The sequence below is a fragment of the Symphalangus syndactylus genome, chromosome 13 (genome assembly GCF_028878055.3).
Source record: "Symphalangus syndactylus isolate Jambi chromosome 13, NHGRI_mSymSyn1-v2.1_pri, whole genome shotgun sequence".
Classification (NCBI taxonomy): Eukaryota; Metazoa; Chordata; class Mammalia; order Primates; family Hylobatidae; genus Symphalangus; species Symphalangus syndactylus.
The window spans coordinates 51202662-51224176 of NC_072435.2; positions in this window are offsets into that span (position 1 = coordinate 51202662).

Below are 21515 nucleotides of genomic sequence, written 5' to 3' on the forward strand. Positions count from 1 at the left end.
CACTCTTTCTGTATAAACTGCAAGTGGAAATTTGGAGCACTATTGCGTCTATCGCAGAAAAAGGAATAACTTCCAATAAAAACTACACAGAAGCATTCTGTGAAACTTCTTTCTGATCTGTGCATTCAACTAACAGAGTTTAACCTTACTTTGGATTGTGGAGTTTTGAAACACTCTTTCTTCATGAACTGCAATTGGACACTTGGAGAGCACAGAGGCCTATCATGGCAAAAGGAATATCTTCAAATAAAAACTACACAGAACCATTCTGTGAAACTTCTTTCTGATCTCTGCATTCAACAGAGTTGAACCTTACTTTTGATTCAGGAGATTTGAAACACTCTTTCTGTATAAACTGCAAGTGGACATTTGGAGCGCTATGAGGCATATCGTGGAAAGAGGAATATCTTCAAATAAAAACTACACAGAAGCATTCTGTGAAACTTGTTTCTGATCTGTGCACTCAACTAACAGTGTTTAACCTTACTTTTGATTGAGCAGTTTTGCAACAGTCTATTTGTAGAATCTGCAAGTGGACACTTGGAGGACATAGAGGCCTATGGTGAAAAGAGAAATATCTTCCCCTAAAAACTACACGGAGGCATTCTGTGAAACTTCTTTCTGATCTCTGCATTCAACTAACACAGTTGAAATTTATTTTTGATTGAGGAATTTCGACACACTCTTTCTGTTTAAACTCTAAGAGGAAATTTGGAGCACTATGAGGCGTATCGTGGAAAAAGGAATATCTACAAATAAAAACTACGCAGAAGCATTCTGTGAAACTTGTTTCTGATTTGTGCATTCAACTAACAGTGTTTAACCTTACTTTTGATTGAGCAGTTTTGCAACAATCTATTTGTAGAATCTGCAAGTGGACACTTGGAGAACATTGAGGCCTATGGTGAAAAAAGAAATATCTTCCCTTAAAAACTACACGGAGGCATTCTGTGAAACTTCTTTTGGATCTGTGCATTCAACTAACACAGTTGAAACATTTTTGACTGAGGAATTTTGAAACACTCTTTCTGTTTAAACTGTAAGTGGAAATTTGGAGCACTATGAGGCCTATCGTGGAAAAAGGAATATCTACAAATAAAAACTACACAGAAGCATTCTGTGAAACTTCTTTCTGATCTGTGCATTCAAATAAAAGATGTTAACCTTACTTTTGATTGAGGCGTTTGGAAATACTCTTTCTGCATAAACCGCAAGGGGACATTTGGAGCGCTATGAGGCCTACCGTGGAAAAAGCAATATCTACAAATAAAAACTACACAGAAGCATTCTGTGAAAATTCTTTCTGATATGTGCCTTCAACTAACAGAGTTGAACCTTACTTTTGATTGAGCAGTTTTGAAACACTCTTTCTGTATGAACTGCAAGTGGACATTTGGAGCGCAATGAGGCATATCGTGCAAAGAGGAATATCTTCAAATAAAAACTACACAGAAGCATTCTGTGAAACTTCTCTCTGATCTGTGAATTCAAATAACAGAGTTTAACCTTACTTTTGATTGTGGAGTTTTGAAACACTCTTTCTTTATGAACTGCAAGTTGGCATTTGGAGCGCATTGAGGCCTATCATGGCAAAAGGAACATCTTCAAATAAAAACTACACAGAAGCATTCTGTGAAACTTCTTTCTGATCTGTGCATTCAACTAACAGAGTTTATTGTTACTTTTGATTGAAAAGTTTTGAAACACTCATTTTGTATGAACTGCAAGTGGACATTTTGAGCGCTATGTAGCCTATCGTTGAAAAAGGATCATCTTAATATAAAAACTACACAGAAGCATTCTGTGAAACTTCTTTCTGATATATGCATTCAACTAACAGAGTTTAACCTGATTTTTGATTGAGGAGTTTTGAAACACTCTTTCTGTATAAACTGCAAGTGGAAATTTGGAGCACTATTGCGTCTATCGTAGAAAAAGGAATATCTACAAATAAAAACTACACAGAAGCATTTTGTGAAACTTCTTTCTGATCTGTGCATTCAACTAACAGAGTTTAACCTTACTTTGGATTGTGGAGTTTTGAAACACTCTTTCTTCATGAACTGCAAGTGGACACTTGGATCGCATTGAGGCCTATCATGGCAAAAGGAATATCTTCAAATAAAAACTACACAGAAGCATTCTGTGAAACTTCTTTCTGATCTGTGCATTCAACTAACAGAGTTTATTGTTACTTTTGATTGAAGAGTTCTGAAACACTCTTTTTGTATGAACTGCAAGTGGACATTTGGAGCGCTATGTAGCCTATCGTTGAAAAAGGAACATCTTAAAATAAAAACTACACAGAAGCATTCTGTGAAACTTCTTTCTGATCTGTGCATTGTAGTAACAGAGTTGATCCTTACTTTTGATTGAGGAATTTTGAAACACTCTTTCTGTATAAACTGCAAGTGGACATTTGGAACGCTATGAGGCCTATCGTGGAAAAAGGAATATGTAGAAATAAAAACTACACAGAAGCATTCTGTGAAACTTCTTTCTGATATATGCATTCAACTAACAGGGTTTAACCTTACTTTTTATTAAGCAGTGTTGAAACAGTCTATATGTAGAGTCTGCAAGCGGACATTTAGAACGCTTTGAGGCCTATCGTGGAAAAAGGAATAACTTCAAATAAGAACAACGCGGAAGCATTCTGTAAGACTTCTTTCTGATCTGTGCATTCAACTAACAGAGTTGAACCTTATTTTTGATTGAGGAGTTTTGAAACACTCTTTCTGTATAAACTGCAAGTGGAAATTTGGAGCACTATTGCGTCTATCGTAGAAAAAGGAATACCTTCCAATAAAGACTACACAGAAGCATTCGTTGAAACTTCTTTCTGATCTGTGCATTCAACTAACAGAGTTTAACCTTACTTTGGATTGTGGAGTTTTGAAACACTCTTTCTTCATGAACTGCAAGTGGACACTTGGAGCGCATTGAGGCCTATCATGGCAAAAGGAATATCTTCAAATAAAAACTACACAGAAGCATTCTGTGAAACTTCTTTCTGATCTGTGCATTCAACTAACAGAGTTTATTGTTACTTTTGATTGAAGAGTTTTGAAACACTCTTTTTGTATGAACTGCAAGTGGACATTTGGAGCGCTGTGTAGCCTATCGTTGAAAAAGGAACATCTTAAAATAAAAACTACACAGAAGCATTCTGTGAAACTTCTTTCTGATCTGTGCATTGTAGTAACAGAGTTGATCCTTACTTTTGAGGAATTTTGAAACACTCTTTCTGTATAAACTGCAAGTGGACATTTGGAACGCTATGAGGCCTATCGTGGAAAAAGGAATATGTAGAAATAAAAACTACACAGAAGCATTCTGTGAAACTTCTTTCTGATATATGCATTCAACTAACAGGGTTTAACCTTACTTTTTATTAAGCAGTGTTGAAACAGTCTATATGTAGAGTCTGCAAGCGGACATTTAGAACGCTTTGAGGCCTATCGTGGAAAAAGGAATAACTTCAAATAAGAACAACGCGGAAGCATTCTGTAAGACTTCTTTCTGATCTGTGCATTCAACTAACAGAGTTGAACCTTATTTTTGATTGAGGAGTTTTGAAACACTCTTTCTGTATAAACTGCAAGTGGAAATTTGGAGCACTATTGCGTCTATCGTAGAAAAAGGAATACCTTCCAATAAAGACTACACAGAAGCATTCTTTGAAACTTCTTTCTGATCTGTGCATTCAACTAACAGAGTTTAACCTTACTTTGGATTGTGGAGTTTTGAAACACTCTTTCTTCATGAACTGCAAGTGGACACTTGGAGCGCATTGAGGCCTATCATGGCAAAAGGAATATCTTCAAATAAAAACTACACAGAAGCATTCTGTGAAACTTCTTTCTGATCTGTGCATTCAACTAACAGAGTTGAACCTTATTTTTGATTGAGGAGTTTTGAAACACTCTTTCTGTATAAACTGCAAGTGGAAATTTGGAGCACTATTGCGTCTATCGTAGAAAAAGGAATACCTTCCAATAAAGACTACACAGAAGCATTCTGTGAAACTTCTTTCTGATCTGTGCATTCAACTAACAGAGTTGAACCATACTTTTGATTCAGGAGATTTGAAACACTCTTTCTGTATAAACTGCAAATGGACATTTGGAGCGCAATGAGGCATATCGTGGAAAGAGGAATATCTTCAAATAAAAACTACACAGAAGCATTCTGTGAAACTTCTCTCTGATCTGTGCATTCAAATACCAGAGTTTAACCTTACTTTTGATTGTGGAGTTTTGAAACACTCTTTGTTTATGAACTGCAAGTTGGCATTTGGAGCGCATTGAGGCCTATCATGGCAAAAGGAATATCTTCAAATAAAAACTACGCAGAAGCATTCTTTGAAACTTCTTTCTGATCTGTGCATTCAACTAACAGAGTTTAACCTTACTTTGGATTGTGGAGTTTTGAAACACTCTTTCTTCATGAACTGCAAGTGGACACTTGGAGCGCATTGAGGCCTATCATGGCAAAAGGAATATCTTCAAATAAAAACTACACAGAAGCATTCTGTGAAACTTCTTTCTGATCTGTGCATTCAACTAACAGAGTTTATTGTTACTTTTGATTGAAAAGTTTTGAAACACTCATTTTGTATGAACTGCAAGTGGACATTTTGAGCGCTATGTAGCCTATCGTTGAAAAAGGATCATCTTAATATAAAAACTACACAGAAGCATTCTGTGAAACTTCTTTCTGATATATGCATTCAACTAACAGAGTTTAACCTGATTTTTGATTGAGGAGTTTTGAAACACTCTTTCTGTATAAACTGCAAGTGGAAATTTGGAGCACTATTGCGTCTATCGTAGAAAAAGGAATATCTACAAATAAAAACTACACAGAAGCATTTTGTGAAACTTCTTTCTGATCTGTGCATTCAACTAACAGAGTTGAACCTTACTTTGGATTGTGGAGTTTTGAAACACTCTTTCTTCATGAACTGCAAGTGGACACTTGGAGCGCATTGAGGCCTATCATGGCAAAAGGAATATCTTCAAATAAAAACTACACAGAAGCATTCTGTGAAACTTCTTTCTGATCTGTGCATTCAACTAACAGAGTTTATTGTTACTTTTGATTGAAGAGTTTTGAAACACTCTTTTTGTATGAACTGCAAGTGGACATTTGGAGCGCTATGTAGCCTATCGTTGAAAAAGGAACATCTTAAAATAAAAACTACACAGAAGCATTCTGTGAAACTTCTTTCTGATCTGTGCATTGTAGTAACAGAGTTGATCCTTACTTTTGATTGAGGAATTTTGAAACACTCTTTCTGTATAAACTGCAAGTGGACATTTGGAACGCTATGAGGCCTATCGTGGAAAAAGGAATATGTAGAAATAAAAACTACACAGAAGCATTCTGTGAAACTTCTTTCTGATATATGCATTCAACTAACAGGGTTTAACCTTACTTTTTATTAAGCAGTGTTGAAACAGTCTATATGTAGAGTCTGCAAGCGGACATTTAGAACGCTTTGAGGCCTATCGTGGAAAAAGGAATAACTTCAAATAAGAACAACGCGGAAGCATTCTGTAAGACTTCTTTCTGATCTGTGCATTCAACTAACAGAGTTGAACCTTATTTTTGATTGAGGAGTTTTGAAACACTCTTTCTGTATAAACTGCAAGTGGAAATTTGGAGCACTATTGCGTCTATCGTAGAAAAAGGAATACCTTCCAATAAAGACTACACAGAAGCATTCTTTGAAACTTCTTTCTGATCTGTGCATTCAACTAACAGAGTTTAACCTTACTTTGGATTGTGGAGTTTTGAAACACTCTTTCTTCATGAACTGCAAGTGGACACTTGGAGCGCATTGAGGCCTATCATGGCAAAAGGAATATCTTCAAATAAAAACTACACAGAAGCATTCTGTGAAACTTCTTTCTGATCTGTGCATTCAACTAACAGAGTTTATTGTTACTTTTGATTGAAAAGTTTTGAAACACTCATTTTGTATGAACTGCAAGTGGACATTTTGAGCGCTATGTAGCCTATCGTTGAAAAAGGATCATCTTAATATAAAAACTACACAGAAGCATTCTGTGAAACTTCTTTCTGATATATGCATTCAACTAACAGAGTTTAACCTGATTTTTGATTGAGGAGTTTTGAAACACTCTTTCTGTATAAACTGCAAGTGGAAATTTGGAGCACTATTGCGTCTATCGTAGAAAAAGGAATATCTACAAATAAAAACTACACAGAAACATTTTGTGAAACTTCTTTCTGATCTGTGCATTCAACTAACAGAGTTGAACCTTACTTTGGATTGTGGAGTTTTGAAACACTCTTTCTTCATGAACTGCAAGTGGACACTTGGAGCGCATTGAGGCCTATCATGGCAAAAGGAATATCTTCAAATAAAAACTACACAGAAGCATTCTGTGAAACTTCTTTCTGATCTGTGCATTCAACTAACAGAGTTTATTGTTACTTTTGATTGAAGAGTTTTGAAACACTCTTTTTGTATGAACTGCAAGTGGACATTTGGAGCGCTATGTAGCCTATCGTTGAAAAAGGAACATCTTAAAATAAAAACTACACAGAAGCATTCTGTGAAACTTCTTTCTGATCTGTGCATTGTAGTAACAGAGTTGATCCTTACTTTTGATTGAGGAATTTTGAAACACTCTTTCTGTATAAACTGCAAGTGGACATTTGGAACGCTATGAGGCCTATCGTGGAAAAAGGAATATGTAGAAATAAAAACTACACAGAAGCATTCTGTGAAACTTCTTTCTGATATATGCATTCAACTAACAGGGTTTAACCTTACTTTTTATTAAGCAGTGTTGAAACAGTCTATATGTAGAGTCTGCAAGCGGACATTTAGAACGCTTTGAGGCCTATCGTGGAAAAAGGAATAACTTCAAATAAGAACAACGCGGAAGCATTCTGTAAGACTTCTTTCTGATCTGTGCATTCAACTAACAGAGTTGAACCTTATTTTTGATTGAGGAGTTTTGAAACACTCTTTCTGTATAAACTGCAAGTGGAAATTTGGAGCACTATTGCGTCTATCGTAGAAAAAGGAATACCTTCCAATAAAGACTACACAGAAGCATTCTTTGAAACTTCTTTCTGATCTGTGCATTCAACTAACAGAGTTTAACCTTACTTTGGATTGTGGAGTTTTGAAACACTCTTTCTTCATGAACTGCAAGTGGACACTTGGAGCGCATTGAGGCCTATCATGGCAAAAGGAATATCTTCAAATAAAAACTACACAGAAGCATTCTGTGAAACTTCTTTCTGATCTGTGCATTCAACTAACAGAGTTTATTGTTACTTTTGATTGAAAAGTTTTGAAACACTCATTTTGTATGAACTGCAAGTGGACATTTTGAGCGCTATGTAGCCTATCGTTGAAAAAGGATCATCTTAATATAAAAACTACACAGAAGCATTCTGTGAAACTTCTTTCTGATATATGCATTCAACTAACAGAGTTTAACCTGATTTTTGATTGAGGAGTTTTGAAACACTCTTTCTGTATAAACTGCAAGTGGAAATTTGGAGCACTATTGCGTCTATCGTAGAAAAAGGAATATCTACAAATAAAAACTACACAGAAACATTTTGTGAAACTTCTTTCTGATCTGTGCATTCAACTAACAGAGTTGAACCTTACTTTGGATTGTGGAGTTTTGAAACACTCTTTCTTCATGAACTGCAAGTGGACACTTGGAGCGCATTGAGGCCTATCATGGCAAAAGGAATATCTTCAAATAAAAACTACACAGAAGCATTCTGTGAAACTTCTTTCTGATCTGTGCATTCAACTAACAGAGTTTATTGTTACTTTTGATTGAAGAGTTTTGAAACACTCTTTTTGTATGAACTGCAAGTGGACATTTGGAGCGCTATGTAGCCTATCGTTGAAAAAGGAACATCTTAAAATAAAAACTACACAGAAGCATTCTGTGAAACTTCTTTCTGATCTGTGCATTGTAGTAACAGAGTTGATCCTTACTTTTGATTGAGGAATTTTGAAACACTCTTTCTGTATAAACTGCAAGTGGACATTTGGAACGCTATGAGGCCTATCGTGGAAAAAGGAATATGTAGAAATAAAAACTACACAGAAGCATTCTGTGAAACTTCTTTCTGATATATGCATTCAACTAACAGGGTTTAACCTTACTTTTTATTAAGCAGTGTTGAAACAGTCTATATGTAGAGTCTGCAAGCGGACATTTAGAACGCTTTGAGGCCTATCGTGGAAAAAGGAATAACTTCAAATAAGAACAACGCGGAAGCATTCTGTAAGACTTCTTTCTGATCTGTGCATTCAACTAACAGAGTTGAACCTTATTTTTGATTGAGGAGTTTTGAAACACTCTTTCTGTATAAACTGCAAGTGGAAATTTGGAGCACTATTGCGTCTATCGTAGAAAAAGGAATACCTTCCAATAAAGACTACACAGAAGCATTCTTTGAAACTTCTTTCTGATCTGTGCATTCAACTAACAGAGTTTAACCTTACTTTGGATTGTGGAGTTTTGAAACACTCTTTCTTCATGAACTGCAAGTGGACACTTGGAGCGCATTGAGGCCTATCATGGCAAAAGGAATATCTTCAAATAAAAACTACACAGAAGCATTCTGTGAAACTTCTTTCTGATCTGTGCATTCAACTAACAGAGTTTATTGTTACTTTTGATTGAAAAGTTTTGAAACACTCATTTTGTATGAACTGCAAGTGGACATTTTGAGCGCTATGTAGCCTATCGTTGAAAAAGGATCATCTTAATATAAAAACTACACAGAAGCATTCTGTGAAACTTCTTTCTGATATATGCATTCAACTAACAGAGTTTAACCTGATTTTTGATTGAGGAGTTTTGAAACACTCTTTCTGTATAAACTGCAAGTGGAAATTTGGAGCACTATTGCGTCTATCGTAGAAAAAGGAATATCTACAAATAAAAACTACACAGAAACATTTTGTGAAACTTCTTTCTGATCTGTGCATTCAACTAACAGAGTTGAACCTTACTTTGGATTGTGGAGTTTTGAAACACTCTTTCTTCATGAACTGCAAGTGGACACTTGGAGCGCATTGAGGCCTATCATGGCAAAAGGAATATCTTCAAATAAAAACTACACAGAAGCATTCTGTGAAACTTCTTTCTGATCTGTGCATTCAACTAACAGAGTTTATTGTTACTTTTGATTGAAGAGTTTTGAAACACTCTTTTTGTATGAACTGCAAGTGGACATTTGGAGCGCTATGTAGCCTATCGTTGAAAAAGGAACATCTTAAAATAAAAACTACACAGAAGCATTCTGTGAAACTTCTTTCTGATCTGTGCATTGTAGTAACAGAGTTGATCCTTACTTTTGATTGAGGAATTTTGAAACACTCTTTCTGTATAAACTGCAAGTGGACATTTGGAACGCTATGAGGCCTATCGTGGAAAAAGGAATATGTAGAAATAAAAACTACACAGAAGCATTCTGTGAAACTTCTTTCTGATATATGCATTCAACTAACAGGGTTTAACCTTACTTTTTATTAAGCAGTGTTGAAACAGTCTATATGTAGAGTCTGCAAGCGGACATTTAGAACGCTTTGAGGCCTATCGTGGAAAAAGGAATAACTTCAAATAAGAACAACGCGGAAGCATTCTGTAAGACTTCTTTCTGATCTGTGCATTCAACTAACAGAGTTGAACCTTATTTTTGATTGAGGAGTTTTGAAACACTCTTTCTGTATAAACTGCAAGTGGAAATTTGGAGCACTATTGCGTCTATCGTAGAAAAAGGAATACCTTCCAATAAAGACTACACAGAAGCATTCTTTGAAACTTCTTTCTGATCTGTGCATTCAACTAACAGAGTTTAACCTTACTTTGGATTGTGGAGTTTTGAAACACTCTTTCTTCATGAACTGCAAGTGGACACTTGGAGCGCATTGAGGCCTATCATGGCAAAAGGAATATCTTCAAATAAAAACTACACAGAAGCATTCTGTGAAACTTCTTTCTGATCTGTGCATTCAACTAACAGAGTTTATTGTTACTTTTGATTGAAAAGTTTTGAAACACTCATTTTGTATGAACTGCAAGTGGACATTTTGAGCGCTATGTAGCCTATCGTTGAAAAAGGATCATCTTAATATAAAAACTACACAGAAGCATTCTGTGAAACTTCTTTCTGATATATGCATTCAACTAACAGAGTTTAACCTGATTTTTGATTGAGGAGTTTTGAAACACTCTTTCTGTATAAACTGCAAGTGGAAATTTGGAGCACTATTGCGTCTATCGTAGAAAAAGGAATATCTACAAATAAAAACTACACAGAAACATTTTGTGAAACTTCTTTCTGATCTGTGCATTCAACTAACAGAGTTGAACCTTACTTTGGATTGTGGAGTTTTGAAACACTCTTTCTTCATGAACTGCAAGTGGACACTTGGAGCGCATTGAGGCCTATCATGGCAAAAGGAATATCTTCAAATAAAAACTACACAGAAGCATTCTGTGAAACTTCTTTCTGATCTGTGCATTCAACTAACAGAGTTTATTGTTACTTTTGATTGAAGAGTTTTGAAACACTCTTTTTGTATGAACTGCAAGTGGACATTTGGAGCGCTATGTAGCCTATCGTTGAAAAAGGAACATCTTAAAATAAAAACTACACAGAAGCATTCAGTGAAACTTCTTTCTGATCTGTGCATTGTAGTAACAGAGTTGATCCTTACTTTTGATTGAGGAATTTTGAAACACTCTTTCTGTATAAACTGCAAGTGGACATTTGGAACGCTATGAGGCCTATCGTGGAAAAAGGAATATGTAGAAATAAAAACTACACAGAAGCATTCTGTGAAACTTCTTTCTGATATATGCATTCAACTAACAGGGTTTAACCTTACTTTTTATTAAGCAGTGTTGAAACAGTCTATATGTAGAGTCTGCAAGCGGACATTTAGAACGCTTTGAGGCCTATCGTGGAAAAAGGAATAACTTCAAATAAGAACAACGCGGAAGCATTCTGTAAGACTTCTTTCTGATCTGTGCATTCAACTAACAGAGTTGAACCTTATTTTTGATTGAGGAGTTTTGAAACACTCTTTCTGTATAAACTGCAAGTGGAAATTTGGAGCACTATTGCGTCTATCGTAGAAAAAGGAATATCTACAAATAAAAACTACACAGAAGCATTTTGTGAAACTTCTTTCTGATCTGTGCATTCAACTAACAGAGTTTAACCTTACTTTGGATTGTGGAGTTTTGAAACACTCTTTCTTCATGAACTGCAAGTGGACACTTGGAGCGCATTGAGGCCTATCATGGCAAAAGGAATATCTTCAAATAAAAACTACACAGAAGCATTCTGTGAAACTTCTTTCTGATCTGTGCATTCAACTAACAGAGTTTATTGTTACTTTTGATTGAAGAGTTTTGAAACACTCTTTTTGTATGAACTGCAAGTGGACATTTGGAGCGCTATGTAGCCTATCGTTGAAAAAGGAACATCTTAAAATAAAAACTACACAGAAGCATTCTGTGAAACTTCTTTCTGATCTGTGCATTGTAGTAACAGAGTTGATCCTTACTTTTGATTGAGGAATTTTGAAACACTCTTTCTGTATAAACTGCAAGTGGACATTTGGAACGCTATGAGGCCTATCGTGGAAAAAGGAATATGTAGAAATAAAAACTACACAGAAGCATTCTGTGAAACTTCTTTCTGATATATGCATTCAACTAACAGGGTTTAACCTTACTTTTTATTAAGCAGTGTTGAAACAGTCTATATGTAGAGTCTGCAAGCGGACATTTAGAACGCTTTGAGGCCTATCGTGGAAAAAGGAATAACTTCAAATAAGAACAACGCGGAAGCATTCTGTAAGACTTCTTTCTGATCTGTGCATTCAACTAACAGAGTTGAACCTTATTTTTGATTGAGGAGTTTTGAAACACTCTTTCTGTATAAACTGCAAGTGGAAATTTGGAGCACTATTGCGTCTATCGTAGAAAAAGGAATACCTTCCAATAAAGACTACACAGAAGCATTCTTTGAAACTTCTTTCTGATCTGTGCATTCAACTAACAGAGTTTAACCTTACTTTGGATTGTGGAGTTTTGAAACACTCTTTCTTCATGAACTGCAAGTGGACACTTGGAGCGCATTGAGGCCTATCATGGCAAAAGGAATATCTTCAAATAAAAACTACACAGAAGCATTCTGTGAAACTTCTTTCTGATCTCTGCATTCAACTAACAGAGTTGAACCATACTTTTGATTCAGGAGATTTGAAACACTCTTTCTGTATAAACTGCAAATGGACATTTGGAGCGCAATGAGGCATATCGTGGAAAGAGGAATATCTTCAAATAAAAACTACACAGAAGCATTCTGTGAAACTTCTCTCTGATCTGTGCATTCAAATACCAGAGTTTAACCTTACTTTTGATTGTGGAGTTTTGAAACACTCTTTGTTTATTAACTGCAAGTTGGCATTTGGAGCGCATTGAGGCCTATCATGGCAAAAGGAATATCTTCAAATAAAAACTACGCAGAAGCATTCTTTGAAACTTCTTTCTGATCTGTGCATTCAACTAACAGAGTTTAACCTTACTTTGGATTGTGGAGTTTTGAAACACTCTTTCTTCATGAACTGCAAGTGGACACTTGGAGCGCATTGAGGCCTATCATGGCAAAAGGAATATCTTCAAATAAAAACTACACAGAAGCATTCTGTGAAACTTCTTTCTGATCTGTGCATTCAACTAACAGAGTTGAACCTTATTTTTGATTGAGGAGTTTTGAAACACTCTTTCTGTATAAACTGCAAGTGGAAATTTGGAGCACTATTGCGTCTATCGTAGAAAAAGGAATACCTTCCAATAAAGACTACACAGAAGCATTCTGTGAAACTTCTTTCTGATCTGTGCATTCAACTAACAGAGTTGAACCATACTTTTGATTCAGGAGATTTGAAACACTCTTTCTGTATAAACTGCAAATGGACATTTGGAGCGCAATGAGGCATATCGTGGAAAGAGGAATATCTTCAAATAAAAACTACACAGAAGCATTCTGTGAAACTTCTCTCTGATCTGTGCATTCAAATACCAGAGTTTAACCTTACTTTTGATTGTGGAGTTTTGAAACACTCTTTGTTTATGAACTGCAAGTTGGCATTTGGAGCGCATTGAGGCCTATCATGGCAAAAGGAATATCTTCAAATAAAAACTACGCAGAAGCATTCTTTGAAACTTCTTTCTGATCTGTGCATTCAACTAACAGAGTTTAACCTTACTTTGGATTGTGGAGTTTTGAAACACTCTTTCTTCATGAACTGCAAGTGGACACTTGGAGCGCATTGAGGCCTATCATGGCAAAAGGAATATCTTCAAATAAAAACTACACAGAAGCATTCTGTGAAACTTCTTTCTGATCTGTGCATTCAACTAACAGAGTTTATTGTTACTTTTGATTGAAAAGTTTTGAAACACTCATTTTGTATGAACTGCAAGTGGGCATTTTGAGCGCTATGTAGCCTATCGTTGAAAAAGGATCATCTTAATATAAAAACTACACAGAAGCATTCTGTGAAACTTCTTTCTGATATATGCATTCAACTAACAGAGTTTAACCTGATTTTTGATTGAGGAGTTTTGAAACACTCTTTCTGTATAAACTGCAAGTGGAAATTTGGAGCACTATTGCGTCTATCGTAGAAAAAGGAATATCTACAAATAAAAACTACACAGAAGCATTTTGTGAAACTTCTTTCTGATCTGTGCATTCAACTAACAGAGTTGAACCTTACTTTGGATTGTGGAGTTTTGAAACACTCTTTCTTCATGAACTGCAAGTGGACACTTGGAGCGCATTGAGGCCTATCATGGCAAAAGGAATATCTTCAAATAAAAACTACACAGAAGCATTCTGTGAAACTTCTTTCTGATCTGTGCATTCAACTAACAGAGTTTATTGTTACTTTTGATTGAAGAGTTTTGAAACACTCTTTTTGTATGAACTGCAAGTGGACATTTGGAGCGCTATGTAGCCTATCGTTGAAAAAGGAACATCTGAAAATAAAAACTACACAGAAGCATTCTGTGAAACTTCTTTCTGATCTGTGCATTGTAGTAACAGAGTTGATCCTTACTTTTGATTGAGGAATTTTGAAACACTCTTTCTGTATAAACTGCAAGTGGACATTTGGAACGCTATGAGGCCTATCGTGGAAAAAGGAATATGTAGAAATAAAAACTACACAGAAGCATTCTGTGAAACTTCTTTCTGATATATGCATTCAACTAACAGGGTTTAACCTTACTTTTTATTAAGCAGTGTTGAAACAGTCTATATGTAGAGTCTGCAAGCGGACATTTAGAACGCTTTGAGGCCTATCGTGGAAAAAGGAATAACTTCAAATAAGAACAACACGGAAGCATTCTGTAAGACTTCTTTCTGATCTGTGCATTCAACTAACAGAGTTGAACCTTATTTTTGATTGAGGAGTTTTGAAACACTCTTTCTGTATAAACTGCAAGTGGAAATTTGGAGCACTATTGCGTCTATCGTAGAAAAAGGAATACCTTCCAATAAAGACTACACAGAAGCATTCTTTGAAACTTCTTTCTGATCTGTGCATTCAACTAACAGAGTTTAACCTTACTTTGGATTGTGGAGTTTTGAAACACTCTTTCTTCATGAACTGCAAGTGGACACTTGGAGCGCATTGAGGCCTATCATGGCAAAAGGAATATCTTCAAATAAAAACTACACAGAAGCATTCTGTGAAACTTCTTTCTGATCTGTGCATTCAACTAACAGAGTTTATTGTTACTTTTGATTGAAAAGTTTTGAAACACTCATTTTGTATGAACTGCAAGTGGACATTTTGAGCGCTATGTAGCCTATCGTTGAAAAAGGATCATCTTAATATAAAAACTACACAGAAGCATTCTGTGAAACTTCTTTCTGATATATGCATTCAACTAACAGAGTTTAACCTGATTTTTGATTGAGGAGTTTTGAAACACTCTTTCTGTATAAACTGCAAGTGGAAATTTGGAGCACTATTGCGTCTATCGTAGAAAAAGGAATATCTACAAATAAAAACTACACAGAAACATTTTGTGAAACTTCTTTCTGATCTGTGCATTCAACTAACAGAGTTTAACCTTACTTTGGATTGTGGAGTTTTGAAACACTCTTTCTTCATGAACTGCAAGTGGACACTTGGAGCGCATTGAGGCCTATCATGGCAAAAGGAATATCTTCAAATAAAAACTACACAGAAGCATTCTGTGAAACTTCTTTCTGATCTGTGCATTCAACTAACAGAGTTTATTGTTACTTTTGATTGAAGAGTTTTGAAACACTCTTTTTGTATGAACTGCAAGTGGACATTTGGAGCGCTATGTAGCCTATCGTTGAAAAAGGAACATCTTAAAATAAAAACTACACAGAAGCATTCTGTGAAACTTCTTTCTGATCTGTGCATTGTAGTAACAGAGTTGATCCTTACTTTTGATTGAGGAATTTTGAAACACTCTTTCTGTATAAACTGCAAGTGGACATTTGGAACGCTATGAGGCCTATCGTGGAAAAAGGAATATGTAGAAATAAAAACTACACAGAAGCATTCTGTGAAACTTCTTTCTGATATATGCATTCAACTAACAGGGTTTAACCTTACTTTTTATTAAGCAGTGTTGAAACAGTCTATATGTAGAGTCTGCAAGCGGACATTTAGAACGCTTTGAGGCCTATCGTGGAAAAAGGAATAACTTCAAATAAGAACAACGCGGAAGCATTCTGTAAGACTTCTTTCTGATCTGTGCATTCAACTAACAGAGTTGAACCTTATTTTTGATTGAGGAGTTTTGAAACACTCTTTCTGTATAAACTGCAAGTGGAAATTTGGAGCACTATTGCGTCTATCGTAGAAAAAGGAATACCTTCCAATAAAGACTACACAGAAGCATTCTTTGAAACTTCTTTCTGATCTGTGCATTCAACTAACAGAGTTTAACCTTACTTTGGATTGTGGAGTTTTGAAACACTCTTTCTTCATGAACTGCAAGTGGACACTTGGAGCGCATTGAGGCCTATCATGGCAAAAGGAATATCTTCAAATAAAAACTACACAGAAGCATTCTGTGAAACTTCTTTCTGATCTGTGCATTCAACTAACAGAGTTTATTGTTACTTTTGATTGAAAAGTTTTGAAACACTCATTTTGTATGAACTGCAAGTGGACATTTTGAGCGCTATGTAGCCTATGGTTGAAAAAGGATCATCTTAATATAAAAACTACACAGAAGCATTCTGTGAAACTTCTTTCTGATATATGCATTCAACTAACAGAGTTTAACCTGATTTTTGATTGAGGAGTTTTGAAACACTCTTTCTGTATAAACTGCAAGTGGAAATTTGGAGCACTATTGCGTCTATCGTAGAAAAAGGAATATCTACAAATAAAAACTACACAGAAACATTTTGTGAAACTTCTTTCTGATCTGTGCATTCAACTAACAGAGTTTAACCTTACTTTGGATTGTGGAGTTTTGAAACACTCTTTCTTCATGAACTGCAAGTGGACACTTGGAGCGCATTGAGGCCTATCATGGCAAAAGGAATATCTTCAAATAAAAACTACACAGAAGCATTCTGTGAAACTTCTTTCTGATCTGTGCATTCAACTAACAGAGTTTATTGTTACTTTTGATTGAAGAGTTTTGAAACACTCTTTTTGTATGAACTGCAAGTGGACATTTGGAGCGCTATGTAGCCTATCGTTGAAAAAGGAACATCTTAAAATAAAAACTACACAGAAGCATTCTGTGAAACTTCTTTCTGATCTGTGCATTGTAGTAACAGAGTTGATCCTTACTTTTGATTGAGGAATTTTGAAACACTCTTTCTGTATAAACTGCAAGTGGACATTTGGAACGCTATGAGGCCTATCGTGGAAAAAGGAATATGTAGAAATAAAAACTACACAGAAGCATTCTGTGAAACTTCTTTCTGATATATGCATTCAACTAACAGGGTTTAACCTTACTTTTTATTAAGCAGTGTTGAAACAGTCTATATGTAGAGTCTGCAAGCGGACATTTAGAACGCTTTGAGGCCTATCGTGGAAAAAGGAATAACTTCAAATAAGAACAACGCGGAAGCATTCTGTAAGACTTCTTTCTGATCAGTGCATTCAACTAACAGAGTTGAACCTTATTTTTGATTGAGGAGTTTTGAAACACTCTTTCTGTATAAACTGCAAGTGGAAATTTGGAGCACTATTGCGTCTATCGTAGAAAAAGGAATACCTTCCAATAAAGACTACACAGAAGCATTCTTTGAAACTTCTTTCTGATCTGTGCATTCAACTAACAGAGTTTAACCTTACTTTGGATTGTGGAGTTTTGAAACACTCTTTCTTCATGAACTGCAAGTGGACACTTGGAGCGCATTGAGGCCTATCATGGCAAAAGGAATATCTTCAAATAAAAACTACACAGAAGCATTCTGTGAAACTTCTTTCTGATCTGTGCATTCAACTAACAGAGTTGAACCTTATTTTTGATTGAGGAGTTTTGAAACACTCTTTCTGTATAAACTGCAAGTGGAAATTTGGAGCACTATTGCGTCTATCGTAGAAAAAGGAATACCTTCCAATAAAGACTACACAGAAGCATTCTGTGAAACTTCTTTCTGATCTGTGCATTCAACTAACAGAGTTGAACCATACTTTTGATTCAGGAGATTTGAAACACTCTTTCTGTATAAACTGCAAATGGACATTTGGAGCGCAATGAGGCATATCGTGGAAAGAGGAATATCTTCAAATAAAAACTACACAGAAGCATTCTGTGAAACTTCTCTCTGATCTGTGCATTCAAATACCAGAGTTTAACCTTACTTTTGATTGTGGAGTTTTGAAACACTCTTTGTTTATGAACTGCAAGTTGGCATTTGGAGCGCATTGAGGCCTATCATGGCAAAAGGAATATCTTCAAATAAAAACTACGCAGAAGCATTCTTTGAAACTTCTTTCTGATCTGTGCATTCAACTAACAGAGTTTAACCTTACTTTGGATTGTGGAGTTTTGAAACACTCTTTCTTCATGAACTGCAAGTGGACACTTGGAGCGCATTGAGGCCTATCATGGCAAAAGGAATATCTTCAAATAAAAACTACACAGAAGCATTCTGTGAAACTTCTTTCTGATCTGTGCATTCAACTAACAGAGTTTATTGTTACTTTTGATTGAAAAGTTTTGAAACACTCATTTTGTATGAACTGCAAGTGGGCATTTTGAGCGCTATGTAGCCTATCGTTGAAAAAGGATCATCTTAATATAAAAACTACACAGAAGCATTCTGTGAAACTTCTTTCTGATATATGCATTCAACTAACAGAGTTTAACCTGATTTTTGATTGAGGAGTTTTGAAACACTCTTTCTGTATAAACTGCAAGTGGAAATTTGGAGCACTATTGCGTCTATCGTAGAAAAAGGAATATCTACAAATAAAAACTACACAGAAGCATTTTGTGAAACTTCTTTCTGATCTGTGCATTCAACTAACAGAGTTGAACCTTACTTTGGATTGTGGAGTTTTGAAACACTCTTTCTTCATGAACTGCAAGTGGACACTTGGAGCGCATTGAGGCCTATCATGGCAAAAGGAATATCTTCAAATAAAAACTACACAGAAGCATTCTGTGAAACTTCTTTCTGATCTGTGCATTCAACTAACAGAGTTTATTGTTACTTTTGATTGAAGAGTTTTGAAACACTCTTTTTGTATGAACTGCAAGTGGACATTTGGAGCGCTATGTAGCCTATCGTTGAAAAAGGAACATCTGAAAATAAAAACTACACAGAAGCATTCTGTGAAACTTCTTTCTGATCTGTGCATTGTAGTAACAGAGTTGATCCTTACTTTTGATTGAGGAATTTTGAAACACTCTTTCTGTATAAACTGCAAGTGGACATTTGGAACGCTATGAGGCCTATCGTGGAAAAAGGAATATGTAGAAATAAAAACTACACAGAAGCATTCTGTGAAACTTCTTTCTGATATATGCATTCAACTAACAGGGTTTAACCTTACTTTTTATTAAGCAGTGTTGAAACAGTCTATATGTAGAGTCTGCAAGCGGACATTTAGAACGCTTTGAGGCCTATCGTGGAAAAAGGAATAACTTCAAATAAGAACAACACGGAAGCATTCTGTAAGACTTCTTTCTGATCTGTGCATTCAACTAACAGAGTTGAACCTTATTTTTGATTGAGGAGTTTTGAAACACTCTTTCTGTATAAACTGCAAGTGGAAATTTGGAGCACTATTGCGTCTATCGTAGAAAAAGGAATACCTTCCAATAAAGACTACACAGAAGCATTCTTTGAAACTTCTTTCTGATCTGTGCATTCAACTAACAGAGTTTAACCTTACTTTGGATTGTGGAGTTTTGAAACACTCTTTCTTCATGAACTGCAAGTGGACACTTGGAGCGCATTGAGGCCTATCATGGCAAAAGGAATATCTTCAAATAAAAACTACACAGAAGCATTCTGTGAAACTTCTTTCTGATCTGTGCATTCAACTAACAGAGTTTATTGTTACTTTTGATTGAAAAGTTTTGAAACACTCATTTTGTATGAACTGCAAGTGGACATTTTGAGCGCTATGTAGCCTATCGTTGAAAAAGGATCATCTTAATATAAAAACTACACAGAAGCATTCTGTGAAACTTCTTTCTGATATATGCATTCAACTAACAGAGTTTAACCTGATTTTTGATTGAGGAGTTTTGAAACACTCTTTCTGTATAAACTGCAAGTGGAAATTTGGAGCACTATTGCGTCTATCGTAGAAAAAGGAATATCTACAAATAAAAACTACACAGAAACATTTTGTGAAACTTCTTTCTGATCTGTGCATTCAACTAACAGAGTTTAACCTTACTTTGGATTGTGGAGTTTTGAAACACTCTTTCTTCATGAACTGCAAGTGGACACTTGGAGCGCATTGAGGCCTATCATGGCAAAAGGAATATCTTCAAATAAAAACTACACAGAAGCATTCTGTGAAACTTCTTTCTGATCTGTGCATTCAACTAACAGAGTTTATTGTTACTTTTGATTGAAGAGTTTTGAAACACTCTTTTTGTATGAACTGCAAGTGGACATTTGGAGCGCTATGTAGCCTATCGTTGAAAAAGGAACATCTTAAAATAAAAACTACACAGAAGCATTCTGTGAAACTTCTTTCTGATCTGTGCATTGTAGTAACAGAGTTGATCCTTACTTTTGATTGAGGAATTTTGAAACACTCTTTCTGTATAAACTGCAAGTGGACATTTGGAACGCTATGAGGCCTATCGTGGAAAAAGGAATATGTAGAAATAAAAACTACACAGAAGCATTCTGTGAAACTTCTTTCTGATATATGCATTCAACTAACAGGGTTTAACCTTACTTTTTATTAAGCAGTGTTGAAACAGTCTATATGTAGAGTCTGCAAGCGGACATTTAGAACGCTTTGAGGCCTATCGTGGAAAAAGGAATAACTTCAAATAAGAACAACGCGGAAGCATTCTGTAAGACTTCTTTCTGATCTGTGCATTCAACTAACAGAGTTGAACCTTATTTTTGATTGAGGAGTTTTGAAACACTCTTTCTGTATAAACTGCAAGTGGAAATTTGGAGCACTATTGCGTCTATCGTAGAAAAAGGAATACCTTCCAATAAAGACTACACAGAAGCATTCTTTGAAACTTCTTTCTGATCTGTGCATTCAACTAACAGAGTTTAACCTTACTTTGGATTGTGGAGTTTTGAAACACTCTTTCTTCATGAACTGCAAGTGGACACTTGGAGCGCATTGAGGCCTATCATGGCAAAAGGAATATCTTCAAATAAAAACTACACAGAAGCATTCTGTGAAACTTCTTTCTGATCTGTGCATTCAACTAACAGAGTTTATTGTTACTTTTGATTGAAAAGTTTTGAAACACTCATTTTGTATGAACTGCAAGTGGACATTTTGAGCGCTATGTAGCCTATCGTTGAAAAAGGATCATCTTAATATAAAAACTACACAGAAGCATTCTGTGAAACTTCTTTCTGATATATGCATTCAACTAACAGAGTTTAACCTGATTTTTGATTGAGGAGTTTTGAAACACTCTTTCTGTATAAACTGCAAGTGGAAATTTGGAGCACTATTGCGTCTATCGTAGAAAAAGGAATATCTACAAATAAAAACTACACAGAAACATTTTGTGAAACTTCTTTCTGATCTGTGCATTCAACTAACAGAGTTTAACCTTACTTTGGATTGTGGAGTTTTGAAACACTCTTTCTTCATGAACTGCAAGTGGACACTTGGAGCGCATTGAGGCCTATCATGGCAAAAGGAATATCTTCAAATAAAAACTACACAGAAGCATTCTGTGAAACTTCTTTCTGATCTGTGCATTCAACTAACAGAGTTTATTGTTACT